Consider the following 22659-nt stretch of genomic DNA (forward strand, 5'->3'; position numbering starts at 1 on the left):
GGTGGTTATGAGTGGGGCTGCGGCTTCTGAGTTTCCTTCCACAGGTGACGAGGTTAATTCGTTAGCTGGCTGCTCTATTTAACTCCACTTAGATCGTTGCTCCATGCCTCCTGTCAATGTTCCAGTGTTGGTCTAGTTCGCTCCTGGATCGTTCTTGTGACCTGTCTTCCCAGCAGAAGCTAAGTTCCTGCTTGTTTTTCTCTTGTTTGCTATTTTTCTGTCCAGCTTGCTATTTTGATTTTTGTCTTGCTTGCTGGAAGCTCTGGGACGCAGAGGGAGCGCCTCCGCACCGTGAGTCGGTGCGGAGGGTCTTTTTGTGCCCTCTGCGTGGTCTTTTTGTAGTTTTTGTGCTGACCGCAAAGTTACCTTTCCTATCCTCTGTCTGTTCAGTAAGTCGGGCCTCTCTTTGCTATATCTATTTCATCTCTGTGTTTGTAATTTTCATCTTAACTCACAGTCATTATATGTGGGGGGCTGCCTTTTCCTTTGGGGAGTTTCTCTGAGGCAAGGTAGGCTTTATTTTTCTATCTTCAGGGCTAGCTAGTTCCTTAGGCTGTGACGAGTTGCATAGAGAGCGTTAGAAGCAGTCCACGGCTATTTCTAGTGTGTGTGATAGGATTAGGGATTGCGGTCAGCAGAGTTCCCACGTCCCAGAGCTTGTCCTGTATTATTAGTAACTATTAGGTCATTCCGTGTGCTCTTAACCACCAGGTCCATTATTGTCCTAACCACCAGGTCATAACAGTACAGGTGGCCAAAAGTATTAATGCATCTCAATAGAGGGATAAGAGAAGTTCTGAGACCATTTTTTTTTCTTTGCAGTGTGTTTTGTCTCTCTTTTCCCCTTTACCTCTGCGTGGTTCAGGATACAGGTGTAGATATGGACATTCAAGGTCTGTCCTCTTGTATGAATAATCTCACTGCAAGGGTACAAGACATTCAAGATTTTGTGGTTCAGAATCCGATGTCAGAGCCTAGGATTCCTATTCCTGATTTGTTTTTTGGGGATAGATCTAAGTTTCTGAATTTCAAAAATAATTGTAAATTGTTGATGTGTAAATGTCGTTGAGTGAGGAGTTTTTCCTCCCTCCCGGCTTTAGACGCCGGCGCCGCTCGGCGTCCTTGGTTGCCTCGGTGACGTACGATACGCATCACTAGAGGTTGGCGGGCATTAGTGGTTATGGGCATGCCCACGTGCCTCCTCCCCTCTGACGCTAGACGCCGGCACCGCTTGGCGTCTTAGGTTGCTACGGTGACGCACGCATCACCGGAGGTGGGCGGTTACAATCTGAGTTGGGCTGGTGACGTGATACTATCATGGCGGCGATACCCTGACATGTGGGAATGGCGGCACAGTGTAGTGTGAGTGACTACTATGATTCTAATGTGCGCCTCTATTACATCACTTTTCCGGCATCTTCTGATTGTGATGATGATTTTCAGCTGATACCCTGAGCGGTGATTGGTGGGCGTTTGCTATTTTATGTCTCCTATTTCCCCTTACCCATCACCCCTTGAAAAAGGCTCATTACGCCGAAACGTGCGTTGGGGTGGGTGCACGCTGTGGACCGTGGTCGACTTTTGTGCCTGCGCAGGTACCTATGTTTTACATATATAGCAGCTATTGCTGATGGTGTACTTTGTTCAAAAAAACTTTTTCTCTTCATCTGAGATTATGATTCCTGCCATGGCGATTCTTAGGAGTCCTCTTTTGGAACCTAGTTATTGATTAGCTCTATTTTACATGGTCCACATGCCTGTACCCCTGGCCGTTTCATGTTGCACATTGTGACCTGAGTGATTTCATTCTTCCCTCCCTGGCCTTCTCTGAATACCGTTTTATGTGTATCTAATAAAGTATTATTTTCTATTATACAGTGTTTGGGTGTTTGATCGTTTGTTTTCTATGGTAGTGTATCTTCGGTTAGCGATTATCCCATAGTTTATCCTCTATGGCCCATTATTAATTTTGTTTATATTTAACTTTGTTATTACTGTTATATGGGCATGCTTCTCATGAAGTTGTGGTTCTCATATTTTGTTGCTGTGTTTTGCACAGGTGCTTTATCCTTCTGGGATATGGATTTCCGAGCCAAAGATAAGACCTGGCTTGGCCAAATTGATCAGGTATTCGGGGCCAGTGGTGTGGATCCTCAGCCACCATTGGATCAATCAGTGGAAAATCAGGCCCGTGAGATTGAGAGACTACTTATTAAAAGGACAAAGATTTGGTGGAACCGCGTATTTTTGGAACGTTATATTTCTAACAAACTTGTTCCGAGAGGCTTGCGGGTGCGGGTCATCCCTTCATTCCCTGTGGAAGATGACGATTTTGTTACCAAATGGGAGGAAGCATGCGGCACATGTTCACTAACCTTTATGCAACTATTAGTGGAGTTGAACACAAAATCGATTTCTAGCCTTGATAAGATTATTGATGAGGCTGAAGTTAATTTAAAAAAAACATGCCCTGTTGATAAAATCAACGGTTATGAATCTAAGATTGAGAAAAGCCTGGATGCATGTGTCAAGAAGATTCTTGACTTGCAAGCCTCCAAATTTCAGAGGGATACAAGAGATTTTTCATCAAATAATATTTATCATTGGAGGAAGGCTAATTCTCATATCCCGCGTTTGACAGGCGCTCCATCTGAGAGCTCACTGTCTAACATTAGTGATTCATCAGAATGGTCCACTTCTTCTATGTTGACACGTTCGGGGCCTAGAAATAAAAGAACAAGAGATGTGGATTTTCATCCATATAAACGGATACAACACAGATCGCCTGAACGTAAAAAGAATAACAACCAGGTAATCAATCTTAGTTCCCACCCACTTACCGATACTGACTTGACTTTGTTGGGTAGGGGTCTTACCTTCTCGCCAAAATCAAGATTTGATATGTTCACAGCGATCAAGGACTTACACTTGTTCGCTAGAACATTGATATTTAAAAGACACTTCTTTGATCCCCATTTGCAATCTTTGTTTCCTACAGAGAAGGAACAAATAGCACTACAAGATCTAGAGGAAGTGGCCTTGGAACATCATACTGGGGAAGGAGGTAAGATCCCGCCATCCATCAGAGTCAAGTCTAAGAAATTTTCTCCTTTATCCACATGTGCAGCAATAGATCTATTTGTGCAAGTTGTTACAAGGGAATTTGGTAGGATTCCTAGAGGGGTTGGTAGAGACAATCTTACTCGTACTGAACGTGAGAGATTGGAGGTCCTGCGAGAGCTTCCGGACGTAGTGCTGAAGCCAGCCGATAAAGGCGGTAATGTTGTTGTTTGGCCCAAATCCTCCTATGAAGCTGAGGCCTTTCGCCAGTTGGGGAATAGGACATGTTACAGGCGGTTGACATTCAATCCTCTGTTGTCCTTTACTGACCAGCTTAAGAAAATCCTTAAAACTGCTGTCAACAAGGAGGTTATTACGAAAGAGCTGGCTTTGGCACTACTGGTGGATGAACCCACCATTTCCACCATGTATCTGTTACCAAAGATACACAAGAACTGTGAGGCTCCCCCGGGACGTCCGATCATCTCAGGTTCAGGGAATTACCTCGAGAAGGTTAATTTATGGTTGGATTCTAAACTTCAACCTCTCGTTGAAAGCCTCCCTTCATTTCTGTTAGATACTGGGGAGTTCCTTAAAAGGGTGGATGGTCTCCATATTGGGCCAGAAACCATACTTGTAACAGGTGATGTTGAATCCCTGTATACAAATATTAAACATGAGGATGGTCTGGCCGCAACTAAATTTTTTCTGGATATGTCCAATTTACATATGGGGATTATCCACCTGATTATGGAACTCCTCCATTTTGCTCTTACTCACAATTTTTTTATTTTTTGCCCCGGCATATGCCAATCTGTTCCTGGGGCTGTGGGAGAGGGACCTCCCCCTGTCAGATCGGGGGGTGTCGATGGGCCGTATCCCATTTTGGGTACGGTACATCAACGACATTTTCCTGATCTGGCAGGGGAATCATATTCAACTATCAGAATTTATGGAGGCAGTCAATCAAAATGATAAAAACATCCACATCACCTATCATCATGATGTTACCAGCATTGATTTCCTTGATGTTAAGGTATGGAGGGATTTGGAGGATACTTTGCAAACTACCATCTTTAGAAAAGAAACTGCATCTAACATGTTGCTGCATGCTTCCTCTGCCCACCCTAAGCCGCTCATCAATTCTATTCCGGTCGGACAATTCCTGCGTCTTCGCAGGATTTGTTCTGATGAGAGTGATTTCAAAATTAAAGCCCATGAGTTGAGCGTGAGATTTCGTGAAAGGGGCTATAGTGGACGCTCTATAAAGAGAGCATATAATAGAGCTTTACATTCAACTAGGCAATCTTTGCTTTATAAGAACAAAACCCCTAAGAGTAACCAAAAGATCAGGTTCATCACGAACTACCACGGTCAATTTTCGCGGATGCGGAGTTGTCTCCAAAAAGCATGGCCGATCCTACAAACCGATCCGGTTTTAAACCAATTACTGCCCGCTGCCCCCAGCATCACGGTGAGACGTTCACGTAATCTGAGAGACCACCTTGTGCACAGTCACTATCAGGGTGAAATTAAATCTACGTTTCTTGATGTGGGTCGTCCTGTGTGTGGCTGTGTTCCTTGTGGCCGGTGCGTCGCCTGCCCGAATGTGGAGCGCACCCGCACTTTTGTTAATTCTGCTGGTACTAGGACATATGAGATCAGGAGGCACATCACATGTACCTCACGGTATGTGGTGTACTTTGCTACGTGCCCCTGTAATCTCATTTATGTCGGTATGACTACTCGCCAACTTAAGGTGCGGGTGCGCGAGCTTGTGTTGGGGATACAGGCGGCGGCCGGCCATGATGACGTAGCCACGCTCAGGACGTTACCACGTCATTTTAAACTCCATCATGATTGTGACAGTTCCCTACTTAGGGTTAGGGGTATTGATACCATTATTCCTGGAATCCGTGGTGGCAATTTGAGCCAGAAATTGGCCCGCTGTGAGACGAGGTGGATTTGGGCTTTGGACACTGTCCAGCCCAAGGGGCTAAATGAGACAATTAGTTTTGTTTCCTTTTTATGAGGTAGTTTTCTCTCTCCGGGCCTGAATTAAATGTAACTATATTATGCTATGTATGGTTTCCTCTGTTTTGTGCACAGTTAGGCGGTTCTTTGTTTTTAACTTTTTTATCTTTTTATCTAGTAATCATCCGCTTCTCTTCTGCTCAGCTTATGTATTGCTGACAATATCTGGATATTCTGGATTATGCTGGAGTGATGTGACATCACGTCGATTGAACATATGCGGCCATAATAACATCTGGATTTACTTCCTACCATCTTCTATATCCATACTATATTGTTTTCTGTGTATGTTAACATGATGTGTTTGTATATTTTATTGTTTGTCATATACTACTATAGTTGGAATATATGTGATTTATGGGAACAGTCATGTTACTTCGCAGTATTGATATATATTTTGGAGGTGGTTTCTCTCTCTTTTGTATTTCCACAGGTTGGCTCCTATATATAGCATGCTTACATAGATATCTTTATAGGTTGACTTTAATAGATGGCACGCTTCTGTATGCTTCACACGGTTCCTGTGCTGCCGTTGCCATGTTTCTGCCCCCACTGCCTGTCACTCAGACGCGTGCGCACTGCGGCGCCCGGTCCGTCGTCCGGCTTCCGGCGTCTTGTATGTCGTTGAGTGAGGAGTTTTTCCTCCCTCCCGGCTTTAGACGCCGGCGCCGCTCGGCGTCCTTGGTTGCCTCGGTGACGTACGCGTCACTAGAGGTTGGCGGGCATTAGTGGTTATGTATCAAAAATTACCGCACACTCAGACTGGATATGCTGAAAAAGGTTTTAAACCAATTTATTATAACAAAAAAAAAGGAAGAAATAGCCACAGAAAAAGTAGGAACAAATGTGTTCATATCAGACGGGACCCAACGTTTCGACCCACCAGGGTCTTTTTCATAGGGTTACTGGGAAGATAAAAAACAGTGTAAACAAACAACAGTGGTATGGCAATAATACAGTGAAGAAAAGTCAAATAAACTGTATAAACATAAAATCACTGAACTATATCTACAAATGGAAAATATACAGACATAGAACCAGAATATACATATTAGATACAATAGAGATAATAGATGATATTACTATTAAGGTTCAAACTAGTGAATTAAGCAGAGTATCTCTAGGAGGAAGGGGGGGGGGGGGAAAGGGAAGAAAAAGGGGGGGGGGGAGAGGGAGGAGGAAGAAAGGGAAAGAAAATATGAGAGCGATAGTTGTAAAGCGGGATGATTACCTTGGCTTCCGGAGGTATGCGCATATGTGGCAAAGAGGAGGGAAAGGCAGGAAGGCAAATTTTGTAGTACAAGTCCTGTCACTAGTGTTGAGCGATACCTTCCGATATCGGAAAGTATCGGTATCGGATTGGATCGGCCGATATTCAAAAAATATCGGATATCGCCGATACCGATATCCGATCCCAATGCAAGTCAATGGGACCAAAATATCGGAATTAAAATAAAGCCTTTCTTTCCTTGTAAGTTTATTCTACATGAAGGTGAACAACTAAGAATAATGCAGGATGTATTTGGGGAGGTGGCGGAGACATTAAAGTCATAGAGGCGTAGCCCAATCAAATAGAATAACATGATTTTTTATTTTTTTAAAGATGTTAGGATTGACAAAGATATTGACTATGTATTTTTATTTTAACCCCTCTGTGACCTTAGACGTACTATCCCGTCGAAGTGCCCTGGGCTTATCTGACCCTGGACGGGATAGTACGTCATAGCCGATCGGCCGCGCTCACGGGGGGAGCGCGGCCGATCGCGGCCGGGTGTCAGCTGCTTATCGCAGCTGACATCCGGCACTATGTGCCAGGAGCGGTCACGGACCGCCCCCGGCACATTAACCCCTGGCACACCGCGATCAAAGATGATCGCGATGTGCCGGCGGTGCAGGGAAGCACCGCGCAGGGAGGGGGCTCCCTGCGGGCTTCCCTGAGACCCCCGGAGCAACGCGATGTGATCGCGTTGCTGCGAGGGTCTCACCTCCCTCCCTGCTCCCTCCAGCCCCGGATCCAAGATGGCCGCGGATCCGGGTCCTGCAGGGAGGGAGGTGGCTTCACAGAGCCTGCTCAGAGCAGGCACTGTGAAGGCTGCAGCGCTGCATGTCAGATCAGTGATCTGACAGAGTGCTGTGCAAACTGTCAGATCACTGATCTGTGATGTCCCCCCCTGGGACAAAGTGAAAAAGTTAAAAAAAAATTTTCCAAATGTGTAAAAAAAATTAAAAAAAATATTCCAAAATAATGAAAAAAAAAAAAAATATTATTCCCATAAATACATTTCTTCATCTAAATAAAAAAAAAAAAACAATAAAAGTACACATATTTAGTATCGCCGCGTCCGTAACGACCCGACCTATAAAACTGTCCCACTAGTTAACCCCTTCAGTAAACACCGTAAGAAAAAAAAAAAAAAACGAGGCAAAAAACAACGCTTTATTATCATACCGCCGAACAAAAAGTGGAATAACACGCGATCAAAAGGACAGATATAAATAACCATGGTACCGCTGAAAGCGTCATATTGTCCCGCAAAAAAAGAGCCGCCATACAGCATCATCAGCAAAAAAATAAAAAAGTTATAGTCCTGAGAATAAAGCGATGCAAAAATAATTATTTTTTCTGAAAAATAGTTTTTATCGTATAAAAGCGCCAAACCATAAAAAAATGATATAAATGAGGTATCGCTGTAATCGTACTGACCCGAAGAATAAAACTGATTTATCAATTTTACCAAACGCGGAACGGTATAAACGCCTCCCCCAATAGAAATTCATGAATAGCTGGCTTTTGGTCATTCTTCCTCACAAAAATCGGAATAAAAAGCGATCAAAAAATGTCACGTGCCCAAAAATGTTTTCAATAAAAACGTCAACTCGTCCCGCAAAAAACAAGACCTCACATGACTCTGTGGACCAAAATATGGAAAAATTATAGCTCTCAAAATGTGGTATTGCAAAAAATATTTTTTGCAATAAAAAGGGTCTTTCAGTGTGTGACGGCTGCCAATCATAAAAATCCGCTAAAAAACTCACTATAAAAGTAAATCAAACCCCCCTTCATCACCCCCTTAGTTAGGGAAAAATAAAAAAAAATGTATTTATTTCCATTTTCCCATTAGGGCTAGGGTTAGGGCTAGGGTTAGGGCTAGGGTTAGGGCTAGGGTTAGGGCTAGGGTTAGGGCTAGGGCTAGGGTTAGGGCTAGGGTTAGGGCTAGGGCTAGGGTTAGGGTTAGGGTTGGGGCTACAGTTAGGGTTGGGGCTAAAGTTAGGGTTAGGGTTTAGATTACATTTACAGTTGGGAATAGGGTTGGGATTAGGGTTAGGGGTGTGTCAGGGTTAGAGGTGTGGTTAGGGTTACCGTTGGAATTAGGGTTAGGGGTGTGTTTAGATTAGGGTTTCAGTTATAATTGGGGGGTTTCCACTGTTTCGGCACATCAGGGGCTCTCCAAACACGACATGGCGTCCGATCTCAATTCCAGCCAATTCTGCGTTGAAAAAGTAAAACAGTGCTCCTTCCCTTCCGAGCTCTCCTGTGTGCCCAAACAGGGGTTTACCCCAACATATGGGGTATCAGCGTACTCAGGACAAATTGGACAACAACTTTTGTGGACCAATTTCTCCTGTTACCCTTGGGAAAATACAAAACTGGGGGCTAAAAAATAATTTTTGTGGGAAAACAAAAAGATTTTTTATTTTCACGGCTCTGCGTTATAAACTGTAGTGAAACACTTGGGGGTTCAAAGTTCTCACAACACATCTAGATAAGTTCATTGAGGGGTCTAGTTTCCAATATGGGGTCACTTGTGGGGGGTTTCTACTGTTTAGGTACATTAGGGGCTCTGCAAACGCAATGTGACGCCTGCAGACCAATCCATCTAAGTCTGCATTCCAAATGATGCTCCTTCCCTTCCGAGCCCTCCCATGCGCCCAAACGGTGGTTCCCCCCCACATATCGGGTATCAGCGTACTCAGGACAAATTGGACAACAACATTTAGGGTCCAATTTCTCCTGCTAACCTTGGAAAAATACAAAACTGGGGGCTAAAATATAATTTTTGTGGAAAAAAAAATATTTTTTATTTGCATGGCTCTGCGTTATAAACTGTAGTGAAATACTTGGGGGTTCAAAGCTCTCACAACACATCAAGATGAGTTCCTTAGGGGGTCTACTTTCCAAAATGGTGTCACTTGTGGGGGGTTTCTACTGTTTAGGTACATTAGGGGCTCTGCAAACGCAATGTGACGCCTGCAGACCATTCCATCTAAGTCTGCATTCCAAATGGCGCTCCTTCCCTTCCGAACCCTCCCATGCGCCAAAACGGTGGTTCCCCCCCACATATGGAGTATCAGCGTACTCAGGACAAATTGGACAACAACTTTTGGGGTCCAATTTCTCCTGTTACCCTAGGGAAAATACAAAACTGGGGGCTAAAAAATAATTTTTGTGGGAAAAAAATTTTGTTTTATTTTTATGGCTCTGCATTATAAACTTCTGTGAAGCCCTTGGTGGGTCAAAGTGCTCACCACACATCCAGATAAGTTCCTTAGGGGGTCTACTTTCCAAAATGGTGTCACTTGTGGGGGGTTTCAATGTTTAGGCACATCAGTGGCTCTCCAAACGCAACATGGCGTCCCATCTCAATTCCTGTCAATTTTGCATTGAAAAGTCAAATAGCGCTCCTTCCCTTCCGAGCTCTCCCATGCGCCCAAACAGTGGTTTACTGCCACATATGGGGTATCAGCGTACTCAGGACAAATTGGACAACAACTTTTTGGGTCCAATTTCTCCTGTTACCCTTGGTAAAATAAAACAAATTGGAGCTGAAGTAAATTTTTTGTGTAAAAAAGTTAAATGTTCATTTTTATTTAAACATTCCAAAAATTCCTATTAAACACCTGAAGGGTTAATAAACTTCTTGAATGTGGTTTTGAGCACCTTGAGGGGTGCAGTTTTTAGAATGGTGTCACACTTGGGCATTTTCTATCATATAGACCCCTCAAAATGACTTCAAATGAAACGTGGTCCCTAAAAAAAAATGGTGTTGTAAAAATGAGAAATTGCTGGTCAACTTTTAACCCTTATAACTCCCTAACAAACAAAAAAAATTGGTTCCAAAATTATGCTGATGTAAAGGAGACATGTGGGAAATGTTACTTATTAAGTATTTTGTGTGACATATCTCTGTGATTTAATTGCATAAAAATTCAAAGTTTGAAAATTGCGAAATTTTCAAAATTTTCGCCAAATTTCCGTTTTTTTCACAAATAAACGCAGGTACTATCAAAGAAATTTTACCACTATCATGAAGTACAATATGTCACGAGAAAACAATGTCAGAATCACCAGGATCCGTTGAAGCGTTTCGGAGTTATAACCTCATAAAGGGACAGTGGTCAGAATTGTAAAAATTGGCCTGGTCATTGACGTGCAAACCACCCTTTGGGGTAAAGGGGTTAAATATTGATGTTTCACTATTCCACGCCCTTCCCCTTTTTTTTTTTTTTTTAAATTGTCCCACACTTTCATCTTCATCATCATCAGCATCTTTGACATCAACTTCTTCACCTTATTCATCTTCTTCTAAATCTTTTTTTTTAATTACATTCTTCATATTCATTTTATCCAACTAATATTATTCTTCCTATTTTACTTTTACATCATATACACATTTGTGACAGGCATTCCCGTAGTTGTTATCTATAAAAGTTTGAAGATTACACCTTCCGTTCTGCCAGTCACAAAAGTTACATTTGTCCGCGTTCAGTTTGGCCTGCAGCATCAGGCTTTATCCAGGGGCACCACGAGGAGGAACGGACTCACCCCCATACACTGCTTAGTCTTCTTCTGCATATAATTTACATATCTTTTGCTCTGATATTAAGTGTTATGCTTAATGTTCTTCTGCTCTTTGTTCTGCAGCCTCTTGTTCTTCTGCTTCTCGGTCTTCCATGTCGTCGTCTCCAGGGTCGTCATCTCCGCCGTCGTCGTCTCCGCCGTCGTCGTCGTCTCCGCCGTCGTCGTCTCCGCCGTCGTCGTCGTCTCCGCCGTCATCGTCATCGGGGTGGTCTTCAGGGTCGTCATCTCCAGGGTCGTCGTCGTCATCTTAGGGGTGGTCTTCCGTGATGTCGTCTTTAGGGTCTTCAACGTGAAAACGTAGCAGAAGGTACAAGAAGGCTGAGAAAATGCCGAGAACCAGCTGATGGAACTGGAACTCGGCTGGCTACCCGAAGGTCCAAGAGCCAATGGAACTACTGAGGACCAGCTGACGTTACTGGAACCCAGTTACTAAGCAGGAGGTACCCGTGCTAAAAAGCACTACCAAGGACCGCCTGACGTTGGCGGAACTCGGATACCCAGAAGGAGGCACCTAAGCCAAAGGCTCTGCCCGCAACCAGCTGACATTACTGGAACCAGGATGGGGAGCAGAAGGTACAAGAGCAAAAGACACTGCCGAGAACCAGCTGACGGTACTGGAACCCGGATGGGTAGCCGAAGGTCCAAGAGCCAATGGAACTACCGAGGTCCAGCTGACGATACTGGAACCCGGTTACTAAGCAGGAGGTACCCGTGCCTGAAAGCACTACCAAGGACCACCTGACGTTGGTGGAACTCGGATACCCAGAAGGAGGCACCTAAGCCAAAGGCTCTGCCCGGAACCAGCTGACGGTACTGGAACCAGGATGGGGAGCAGAAGGTACAAGAGCAAAAGACACTGCCAAGAACCAGCTGACGGTGCTGGAACCAGGTGGTGGACCCGAAGGTCCACAGGAGAGAACAGCTAGGCCGCGAGGCAGCCGCAGTTACCGAACCCCAACAGTCCTACAGGGGGAGCTGGGCCTACTGGCACTACAGAACCAGCCTTGACTACCAGTTCACGCAGCCCACATAGGAAGCTCCTAAACTGGAGGCACCCTGGAGTTGGCTAACCCGACCGCACCACGACGGGGCAACGCATAGGCGTCTCAGTGAGCTTGACACAACCCGGAAACAGCTGACGGTGCTGAAACCAGGCTTGGCACGAGGGAGTACCTGTGACAAGAACACTGCCGAGAACCAGCTGGCGGTGCTGGAACCCAGATGCGTTGCCCCAGTGTGCAAGAGCCAATGGCACGACCGAGGACCAGCTGACGGTGCTGGAACCCGGTTACTAAGCTGTAGGTGCCCGCGCTTAAAAGCACTACCAAGGACCGCCTGGCGATGGCGGAACTCGGATACCCAGGAGGAGGCACCTAAGCCAAAGGCTCGGCCCGGAACCAGCTGACGGTGCTGGAACCAGGTGGTGGACCCCATGGCCCACAGGAGAGGAGAGAACAGCTAGGCCGCGAGGCAGCCGCAGTTACCGAACCCCAACAGTCCTACAGGGGGAGCTGGGCCTACTGGCACTACAGAACCAGCCTTGACTACCAGTTCACGCAGCCCACATAGGAAGCTCCTAAACTGGAGGCACCCTGGAGTTGGCTAACCCGACCGCACCACGACGGGGCAACGCATAGGCGTCTCAGTGAGCTTGACACAACCCGGAAACAGCTAACGGTGCTGAAACCAGGCTTGGCACGAGGGAGTACCTGTGACAAGAACACTGCCGAGAACCAGCTGGCGGTGCTGGAACCCAGATGCGTTGCCCCAGTGTGCAAGAGCCAATGGCACCGAAGACCAGCTGACGGTGCTGGAACCCGGTTACTAAGCTGTAGGTGCCCGCGCTTAAAAGCACTACCAAGGACCGCCTGGCGATGGCGGAACTCGGATACCCAGGAGGAGGCACCTAAGCCAAAGGCTCGGCCCGGAACCAGCTGACGGTGCTGGAACCAGGTGGTGGACCCCAAGGCCCACAGGAGAGGAGAGAACAGCTAGGCCGCGAGGCAGCCGCAGTTACCGAACCCCAACAGTCCTACAGGGGGAGTTGGGCCTACTGGCACTACAGAACCAGCCTTGACTACCAGTTCACGCAGCCCACATAGGAAGCTCCTAAACTGGAGGCACCCTGGAGTTGGCTAACCCGACTGCACCACGACGGGGCAACGCATAGGCGTCTCAGTGAGCTTGACACAACCCGGAAACAGCTGACGGTGCTGAAACCAGGCTTGGCACGAGGGAGTACCTGTGACAAGAACACTGCCGAGAACCAGCTGGCGGTGCTGGAACCCAGATGCGCTGCCCCAGTGTGCAAGAGCCAATGGCACCGAAGACCAGCTGACGGTGCTGGAACCCGGTTACTAAGCTGTAGGTGCCCGCGCTTAAAAGCACTACCAAGGACCGCCTGGCGATGGCGGAACTCGGATACCCAGGAGGAGGCACCTAAGCCAAAGGCTCGGCCCGGAACCAGCTGACGGTGCTGGAACCAGGTGGTGGACCCCATGGCCCACAGGAGAGGAGAGAACAGCTAGGCCGCGAGGCAGCCGCAGTTACCGAACCCCAACAGTCCTACAGGGGGAGCTGGGCCTACTGGCACTACAGAACCAGCCTTGACTACCAGTTCACGCAGCCCACATAGGAAGCTCCTAAACTGGAGGCACCCTGGAGTTGGCTAACCCGACCGCACCACGACGGGGCAACGCATAGGCGTCTCAGTGAGCTTGACACAACCCGGAAACAGCTGACCGTGCTGAAACCAGGCTTGGCACGAGGGAGTACCTGTGACAAGAACACTGCCGAGAACCAGCTGGCGGTGCTGGAACCCAGATGCGCTGCCCCAGTGTGCAAGAGCCAATGGCACCGAAGACCAGCTGACGGTGCTGGAACCCGGTTACTAAGCTGTAGGTGCCCGCGCTTAAAAGCACTACCAAGGACCGCCTGGCGATGGCGGAACTCGGATACCCAGGAGGAGGCACCTAAGCCAAAGGCTCGGCCCGGAACCAGCTGACGGTGCTGGAACCAGGTGGTGGACCCCATGGCCCACAGGAGAGGAGAGAACAGCTAGGCCGCGAGGCAGCCGCAGTTACCGAACCCCAACAGTCCTACAGGGGGAGCTGGGCCTACTGGCACTACAGAACCAGCCTTGACTACCAGTTCACGCAGCCCACATAGGAAGCTCCTAAACTGGAGGCACCCTGGAGTTGGCTAACCCGACCGCACCACGACGGGGCAACGCATAGGCGTCTCAGTGAGCTTGACACAACCCGGAAACAGCTGACGGTGCTGAAACCAGGCTTGGCACGAGGGAGTACCTGTGACAAGAACACTGCCGAGAACCAGCTGGCGGTGCTGGAACCCAGATGCGCTGCCCCAGTGTGCAAGAGCCAATGGCACCGAAGACCAGCTGACGGTGCTGGAACCCGGTTACTAAGCTGTAGGTGCCCGCGCTTAAAAGCACTACCAAGGACCGCCTGGCGATGGCGGAACTCGGATACCCAGGAGGAGGCACCTAAGCCAAAGGCTCGGCCCGGAACCAGCTGACGGTGCTGGAACCAGGTGGTGGACCCCATGGCCCACAGGAGAGGAGAGAACAGCTAGGCCGCGAGGCAGCCGCAGTTACCGAACCCCAACAGTCCTACAGGGGGAGCTGGGCCTACTGGCACTACAGAACCAGCCTTGACTACCAGTTCACGCAGCCCACATAGGAAGCTCCTAAACTGGAGGCACCCTGGAGTTGGCTAACCCGACCGCACCACGACGGGGCAACGCATAGGCGTCTCAGTGAGCTTGACACAACCCGGAAACAGCTGACCGTGCTGAAACCAGGCTTGGCACGAGGGAGTACCTGTGACAAGAACACTGCCGAGAACCCGCTGGCGGTGCTGGAACCCAGATGCGCTGCCCCAGTGTGCAAGAGCCAATGGCACCGAAGACCAGCTGACGGTGCTGGAACCCGGTTACTAAGCTGTAGGTGCCCGCGCTTAAAAGCACTACCAAGGACCGCCTGGCGATGGCGGAACTCGGATACCCAGGAGGAGGCACCTAAGCCAAAGGCTCGGCCCGGAACCAGCTGACGGTGCTGGAACCAGGTGGTGGACCCCATGGCCCACAGGAGAGGAAAGAACAGCTAGGCCGCGAGGCAGCCGCAGTTACCGAACCCCAACAGTCCTACAGGGGGAGCTGGGCCTACTGGCACTACAGAACCAGCCTTGACTACCAGTTCACGCAGCCCACATAGGAAGCTCCTAAACTGGAGGCACCCTGGAGTTGGCTAACCCGACCGCACCACGACGGGGCAACGCATAGGCGTCTCAGTGAGCTTGACACAACCCGGAAACAGCGGACGGTGCTGGAACCAGGCTGGGCAGGAGGGAGTACCCGTGACAAAGACACTGGCGAGAACCAGCAGACGGTGCTGGAACCCGGATGCGTTGCCTATTCAAGATTGTCTTCCTAAAGCCACAACTAGCGGTGCTGGAGCAAAGGGTAAGCAGGGGGAGCAGAGTGTAGGCCGAAGCCTGCACTGGAGGCAGCTTTGTGTCTGCGTTGCGTTTGCAGGACACGTTGCTGGCTACACAGCGGGGGAACAGCTGGCGTAGCTGAACCCCACTGACAAATTGGCTGGTGTTTTTCTCTGTGCAGCTAGCACGTCCGGGCCCCAACTGGCGGTGTTAGAGCCCAGGGTCAGCAGGAGGAGGAGAGGAGCAGAGTGTAGGCCGCAGCCTAATTGAACCAATTTCAAAGGTCACCTTTAACCCACCCTCAGGTGTTTAACTTTAGAAGAGCCACATCTTGTGCAACAGTAATGCTACACAAGTGAAAGGTTGCTCTTTACATTTTGCTCATTGCACACGCAGAATGAAAGACGTACACAATTTAGCCCAGTATACAGTTGAACTGTAGTGGAGGCGTGACTGGTCTTTTTAATGACACGCAGCACAGGTGTCGAAAAATAACGCCTTTGTGCTGGGCGCTGCTTCCTGAGCGTTGTTATTTGCTGTACAGGAGTCTGCGCTCTTGTGTTATCCCTTGGCAATGCCCTGTGAGCGCTGCCCGTCTTCTGACCTCATTTCATGTTGGCCGGTGCGGTTAGCGATGGCCATGAATCCCAGAGCCACAGTGTGATTTCTAAAATTCACACTGCGGGTCTAGAATTCATGGCCTTGTGCAGTAAATATGTTCGCCGCTCACTCATGTCCTTACACCTGCCTCAGACTGTGCGGCCTCAGCTGATCCCTTATCGCATGCCGCGGCCATGAGGCCGCATAGTCTGAAGAAGGCGGAAGGAGGGGAGTGAAGACAGGCGAATATATGCACTGCTTGTGCCCATCAAGCACACCCTCGCTGTCAAAATAAATGAGACAACGAGGGGCGTTGTGTTGGGCAGGGCGTACGCACAGGCACAGCCAGCCAACCAATGATGTCAGAAGACGGGCAGCGCTACCAAGGGGGGTGCTGCGTGTCATTGAAAAGGAAAGTCACACCTCAGGGACAATGTAATGGTCTCTACTGAGACACATTTTGTACGTGTTGAGTTCCACGTGGGCAAGGAGAAAAAGTCAGCCACCTTGTACAAATGCAGCAGTACTGCTGTACAAGGTGGCTGTTATACATAGAAACACCTGGGGGTGGGGGGCAGGCTTCCTTCAATTTCAGTTCAGGTGCCTGCGTGGCGTTTGCAGGTCACGTTGCCGGCTACACAGCAGGGGAACAGCTGGCGGTGCTGAACCCCACTAACACATTGGCTGGTGTTTTTCTCTGCGCAGCTAGCATGTCCGGGCAAAAACTGGCGGTGTTAGAGCCCAGGGTCAGCAGGAGGAGGAGAGGAGCAGAGTGTAGGCCGAAGCCTGCACTGGTGGCAGCTTTTGGTCGGTTGTGCCAGCGTGGCTTGTGCTGGACACGATGCCCGCTGCACAGCAGGGGAACAGCTGGCGGTGCTGAACCCCACTGACACATTGGCGGGTGTCTTTCTCTGTGCAGCTAGCACTTCCGGGCAAAAACTAGCGGTGTTTGAGCCCAGGGTCAGCATGAGGAGGAGGAGGAGAGGAGCAGAGTGTAGGCCGAAGCCTGCACTGGTGGCAGCTTTTGGTCGGTTGTGCCAGCGTGGCTTGTGCTGGACACAATGCCGGCTGAACAGCAGGGGAACAGCTGGCGGTGCTGAACCCCACTAACACATTGGCTGGTGTTTTTCTCTGTGCAGCTAGCACGTCCGGGCCCCAACTGGCGGTGTTAGAGCCCAGGGTCAGCAGGAGGAGGAGAGGAGCAGAGTGTAGGCCGCAGCCTAATTGAACCAATTTCAAAGGTCACCTTTAACCCACCCTCAGGTGTTTAAATGTTGAAGAGCCACATCTTGTGCAACAGTAATGCTCCACAAGTGAAAGGTTGCTCTTTACATTTTGCTCATTGCACACGCAGAATGAAAGACGTACACAATTTAGCCCAGTATACAGTTGAACTGTAGTGGAGGCGTGACTTGTCTTTTTAATGACACGCAGCACAGGTGTCGAAAAATAACGCCTTTGTGCTGGGCGCTGTTTCCTGAGCGTTGTTATTTGCTGTACAGGAGTCTGTGCTCTTGTGTTATCCCTTGGCAATGCCCTGTGAGCGCTGCCCGTCTTCTGACCTCATTTCATGTTGGCCGGTGCGGTTAGCGATGGCCATGAATCCCAGACCCACAGTGTGATTTCTAAAATTCACACTGCGGGTCTAGAAATCATGGCCTTGTGCAGTAAATATGTTCGCCGCTCACTCATGTCCTTACACCTGCCTCAGACTGTGCGGCCTCAGCTGATCCCTTTGTCGCATGCCGCGGACATGAGGCCGCACAGTCTGAAGAAGGCGGAAGGAGATGAGTTAAGACAGGCGAACATATGCAGTGCACATGCCCATCAAGCACACCCTCGCTGTCAAAATAAATGAGACAACGAGGGGCGTTGTGTTTGGCAGGGCGTACGCACAGGCACAGCCAGCCAACCAATGATGTCAGAAGACGGGCAGCGCTACCAAGGGGGGTGCTGCGTGTCATTGAAAAGGAAAGTCACACCTCAGGGACAATGTAATGGTCTCTACTGAGACACATTTTGTACGTGTTGAGTTCCACGTGGGCAAGGAGAAAAAGTCAGCCACCTTGTACAAATGCAGCAGTACTGCTGTACAAGGTGGCTGTTATACATAGAAACACCTGGGGGTGGGGGGCAGGCTTCCTTCAATTTCAGTTCAGGTGCCTGCGTGGCGTTTGCAGGTCACGTTGCCGGCTACACAGCAGGGGAACAGCTGGCGGTGCTGAACCCCACTGACACATTGGCGGTTGTCTTTCTCTGTGCAGCTAGCATGTCCGGGCAAAAACTGGCGGTGTTAGAGCCCAGGGTCAGCAGGAGGAGGAGAGGAGCAGAGTGTAGGCCGAAGCCTGCACTGGTGGCAGCTTTTGGTCGGTTGTGCCAGCGTGGCTTGTGCTGGACACGATGCCCGCTGCACAGCAGGGGAACAGCTGGCGGTGCTGAACCCCACTGACACATCAGCTAGTGTTTTTTCTGTGTAGACAACACTTCCAGGTGGCAACTGACAGTGTTGAAACCCAGGGAATCAAAGAGGATCAGAGTGTAGGCCGAAGCCGGCAGTGGAGCAAGTTGAAAGGGAACCTTTAACCCCCCCCCCCCAGGCATTTGTTGCTGAAAGAGCCATCTTGTACAGCAGTACATGGAAAATGGTGGCTCCTAAAATTATGCTCCTTGCAAACGCTGAAGTACACACTCATATAATGTGTCCCCTCATACTGTCAAACCGTCCCGGAAGTGGGACTTTCCTTTGTAATGTGACACAGCACAGCCGTCATTCCAACCCCCTTGGTGCCGTGCGCCACCTCCTCAACGTTGTTTGGTTCTGTCACGGAGCCCGCGCTGTAATGTTATCCCTTGGACATGCACAGTTAGCGGTGCCCGTCTTCGGACATCATTTAGGTGTCAGGCTGGCAGTGCCTGTGCGTCCAAGCTGCCCGAGATCCAACCTTGCAGTGTAATCTAATGTAATCCCACTGCGGGCCAGGGTTCCATGGGCATGCGCAGTGCATATCATCGCCTCTCACTCACCTCCTTCCTGCTTCTTCAGACTGTGCGGCGTCACGGCCGTGGCATGCTATAAGGGATCAGCTGACGCCGCCTAGTCTGAAGAAGCGTGAAGAAGGGGAGTGAGAGGCTAGTATATGCACTGCGCATGGCCATGGATACCAGGCCCACTGTGGGATCACATTAGACAACACTGCGAGGTGGGATTTCGGGCAGCGTGGACGCACAGGCGCAGCCAGGACGACAACAAATGATGTCAGAGGACGGGCAGCGCAAACTGTGCATGGCCAAGGGATAACATAACAGCGCAGGGTCCATGACGGAATCAAACAACGCTAAGGAGCCAGCGCACGGTGCCAAGGGGGTAGCAATGACGTCTGTGCTGCGTCACATTACAAAGGAAAGTCCCACCTCCAGGACGGTTGGATGGTGTGAGGGGACACATTACATGAGTGTGTACTTCAGCGTTTGCAAGGAGCATACTTTCAAGAGCGACCTTTTCCTTGTGCAGTATTAGTGCTGCACAAGGTGGCTCTTTCAGTAACAAACGCCTAGGGGGGGGGGGACAAGTCCCCTTACATTTTAGTTGTGCCAGCGTGGCGGTCGCATGACACGTTGCCGGATACACAGCTGGGGAACAGCTGACGTTACTGAACCCCAATAACAGAGGAGCGACTGTTGACTGTGCAGACAGCACTTCCAGGCACCAACTGGCGGTGTTAGAGCCCAGGGACAGCAGGAGGAGCAGATTGGAGGTATTGCCGCACACACAGCTGGGGATCAGCTGACGTTACTGAACCCCAATAACAGAGGAGGGACTGTTGACTGTGCAGACAGCACTTCCAGGCACCAACTGGCGGTGTTAGAGCCCAGGGACAGCAGGAGGAGCAGATTGGAGGTATTGCCGCACACACAGCTGGGGATCAGCTGACGTTACTGAACCCCAATAACAGAGGAGGGACTGTTGACTGTGCAGACAGCACTTCCAGGCACCAACTGGCGGTGTTAGAGCCCAGGGACAGCAGGAGGAGCAGAGGAACAGAGTGTAGGCCGAAGCCTGATTGGAGCAAGTTGAAAGGGAACCTTTAACCCCCCCCCCCCAAGACGTTTGTAGCTGAAAGAGCCATCTTGTGCAGCAAGATGCAAAAGGAAAAGGTTGCTCTTTTAATTATGCTCCTTGCAAACACAGAAGTAAACACTAAAAATGTGTCCCCTTATACCGTTAAACCGTCCCGGAGGTGCGAATTTCCTTCGTAATGGGGCGCAGCACAGCTGTCATTCCTATCCCCTTGGTGCCGTGCGCTGCCTCCTCAGCGTTGTTTTAAGCTGTCACGGAGCCTGCGCTGTTCTGTTATCCCTTGGCCATGCCCAATTAGCGCTGCCTGTCTTCTGACATAATTTGGTGTCAGGCTGTCAATGCCTGTGCGTCCACGCTGCTCCAGATCCCACCTCACAGTGTCATCTAACGTAATCCCACTGCGGGCCTTGGATCCATGGGCATGCACAGTGCATATCCTCGACTCTCACTCCCCTCTTTCCCTCTTCTTCAGACTGTGCAGTGTCACGGCCGTGGCATGCTATTAGGGATCAGCTGACAGCGCACAGTCTAAAGAAGGCGGAGGGAGATGAGCGAGAGCCCGAGGGGAAGATATGCACTGTGCATGCCCATGGATCCCAGGCCCGCAGTGTGATTCAATCAGAAGACACTGCGAGGCGGGATCTCGGGCAGCGCGGCCGCACAGGCGCAGCCAGCCTGACACCAAATTATGTCAGAAGACAGGCAGCGCAAATAGGGCATGGCCAAGGGCTAACAGAACAGCGCAGCCTCCGTGACAGCTTAAAACAACGTTGAGGAGGCAGCGCATGGCAGCAAGGGGGTAGGAATGACGGCTGTGCTGCGTCACATTACGAAGGAAAGTCCCAGCTCCGGGACAGTATAACGGTATCAGTGAACATATTTTATAAGTGTTAAGCTCTGCGTGTGCAAGGAGCTAAACTAAAAGAGCTACCTTTTCCTTGTGCAGCATTACTGCTGCACAAGGTGGCTCTTTCAGTAACAAATGATGGGGGGGGGGGGGTACAGGTTCCCTTCCATTTAGGATGTTGTGCCAGCGTGGCGGTCGCAGGACACATTGCCGGCTACACAGCTGGGGATCAGCTGACGTTACTGAAACCCAATAACACTGGGTCGTATGTTTTTACTGTGCAGCCTGCACTTCTGAGCCGCAACTGGCGGTGTTGGAGCCCAGGAATAGCAGTTCAGGTGGTAGAAAGATGAACACAGCAGGAGACCTGGATGACACCCAATTACTTAATCAGGCAGAGGAGTGGCAAATTCCTGCGAGATCCAGGCCTGGTTCATTTTCAGGAAAGTAAGCCGGTCAACGTTATCGGAGGATAGTCGCATGCGACGGTCTGTTAGTACACCACCTGCGGCACTAAAGACACGTTCCGATAAGACACTAGCCGCAGGGCAAGCCAGCACCTCCAATGCATACTGGCTTAGCTCTGGCCATGTATCCAGCTTAGAGACCCAAAACTTGAACGGGGAAGAGCCGTCTGGGAGTACAGTAAGAGGGCAAGCCATGTAGTCTGTCACCATCTGACGGAACCGTTGCCTCCTGCTGACTGGAGCCGCCGGTGATGGTGTAAACATTTGGGGCGGGCACACAAAAGTTTGCCACAGTTGTGCCATACTGGGCTTGCCTTGGGCAGAGGCACTGCTTCTGCTCCCTCTTTGGGCAGAGCCTCCCCCACTGCCTCGACGCACTGAGCTGCTTTGTAAAGCACTAGCAGCACTCCTCTCAGTTGGACTGGAGAAGATGATGGAATTCACCAGTGTGTCGTGGTACTCCCGCATTTTACGCTCCCGGGTCAACGCTGGGATGAGGTTTTGGACGTTGTCCCGGTAGCGAGGATCGAGGAGGGTGAACACCCAATAATCAGGCATGTTGAGAATGTGGTCGATGCGGCGGTCGTTTCTCAGGCACTGCAGCATGAAATCCACCATGTGCTGCAGACTGCCAACTGGCCCAGAAACGCTGTCCCCTGCTTGAGACATGATCTCTGTCCGCTCGTCATCACCCCACCCTCGCTGTACACACTGACCACTGGACAATTGTGTCGCTCCCTCCTCTGGACGGAGCTCTTCCTCCTCCATTGACTCCTCCTCATCCTCCTCACAAAGTGGCCCCTGCGTACCCTTTTGTGAGGAACCACGTGGCGCTGACTGTCCAGAAGCTGATGGAAAAGGTGACTCCTCATCCTCCACCTCTTCCACAACATCATCCCTTAACCCTTGCAAAGTTTGCTGAAGCAGGCAGATAAGGGGGACAGTCATGCTGACTAGTGCATCATCTGCACTTGCCATCCGCGTGGAATAATCAAAAGGACGCAAAACCAGGCAGACGTCCTTCATAGTGGCCCACTCTGTGGTTGTGAAGTGTGATCGGCGCTGACTGCGACTTTTTTGCGCCTGATGCAGCTGGTACTCCATAACTGCTTGCTGCTGCTCACACAACCGCTCCAACATATGTAACGTGGAATTCCACCTGGTAGGTAGGTCACATATGATGCGGTGTTCCGGAAGGCAGAATCGGCGCTGCAGAGCAGCAATGCGGGATCTTGCCAAGCTGGAACGCCGCAAGT

At 49.9% G+C, this 22659-nt stretch overlaps 1 long non-coding RNA gene across 1 annotated transcript in view; it reads right to left on the reverse strand.

Annotated features, from left to right (window-relative positions):
* Nucleotides 1–5861: 5861 nt before the first annotated feature.
* LOC138674276 (uncharacterized) overlaps nt 5862–22659 on the reverse strand; it is a 72117-nt gene continuing 55319 nt past the window's right edge. Inside the window, exons 5-6 of the long non-coding RNA XR_011320569.1 lie at nt 6326–6406; nt 5862–5999 (exon numbers count right to left, since the gene is read on the reverse strand). This is a non-coding gene — a long non-coding RNA (uncharacterized lncRNA). The remainder of the gene's footprint in view (nt 6000–6325; nt 6407–22659) is intronic.

The sequence above is a fragment of the Ranitomeya imitator genome, chromosome 4, assembly GCF_032444005.1.
Source record: "Ranitomeya imitator isolate aRanImi1 chromosome 4, aRanImi1.pri, whole genome shotgun sequence".
NCBI lineage: Eukaryota > Metazoa > Chordata > Amphibia > Anura > Dendrobatidae > Ranitomeya > Ranitomeya imitator.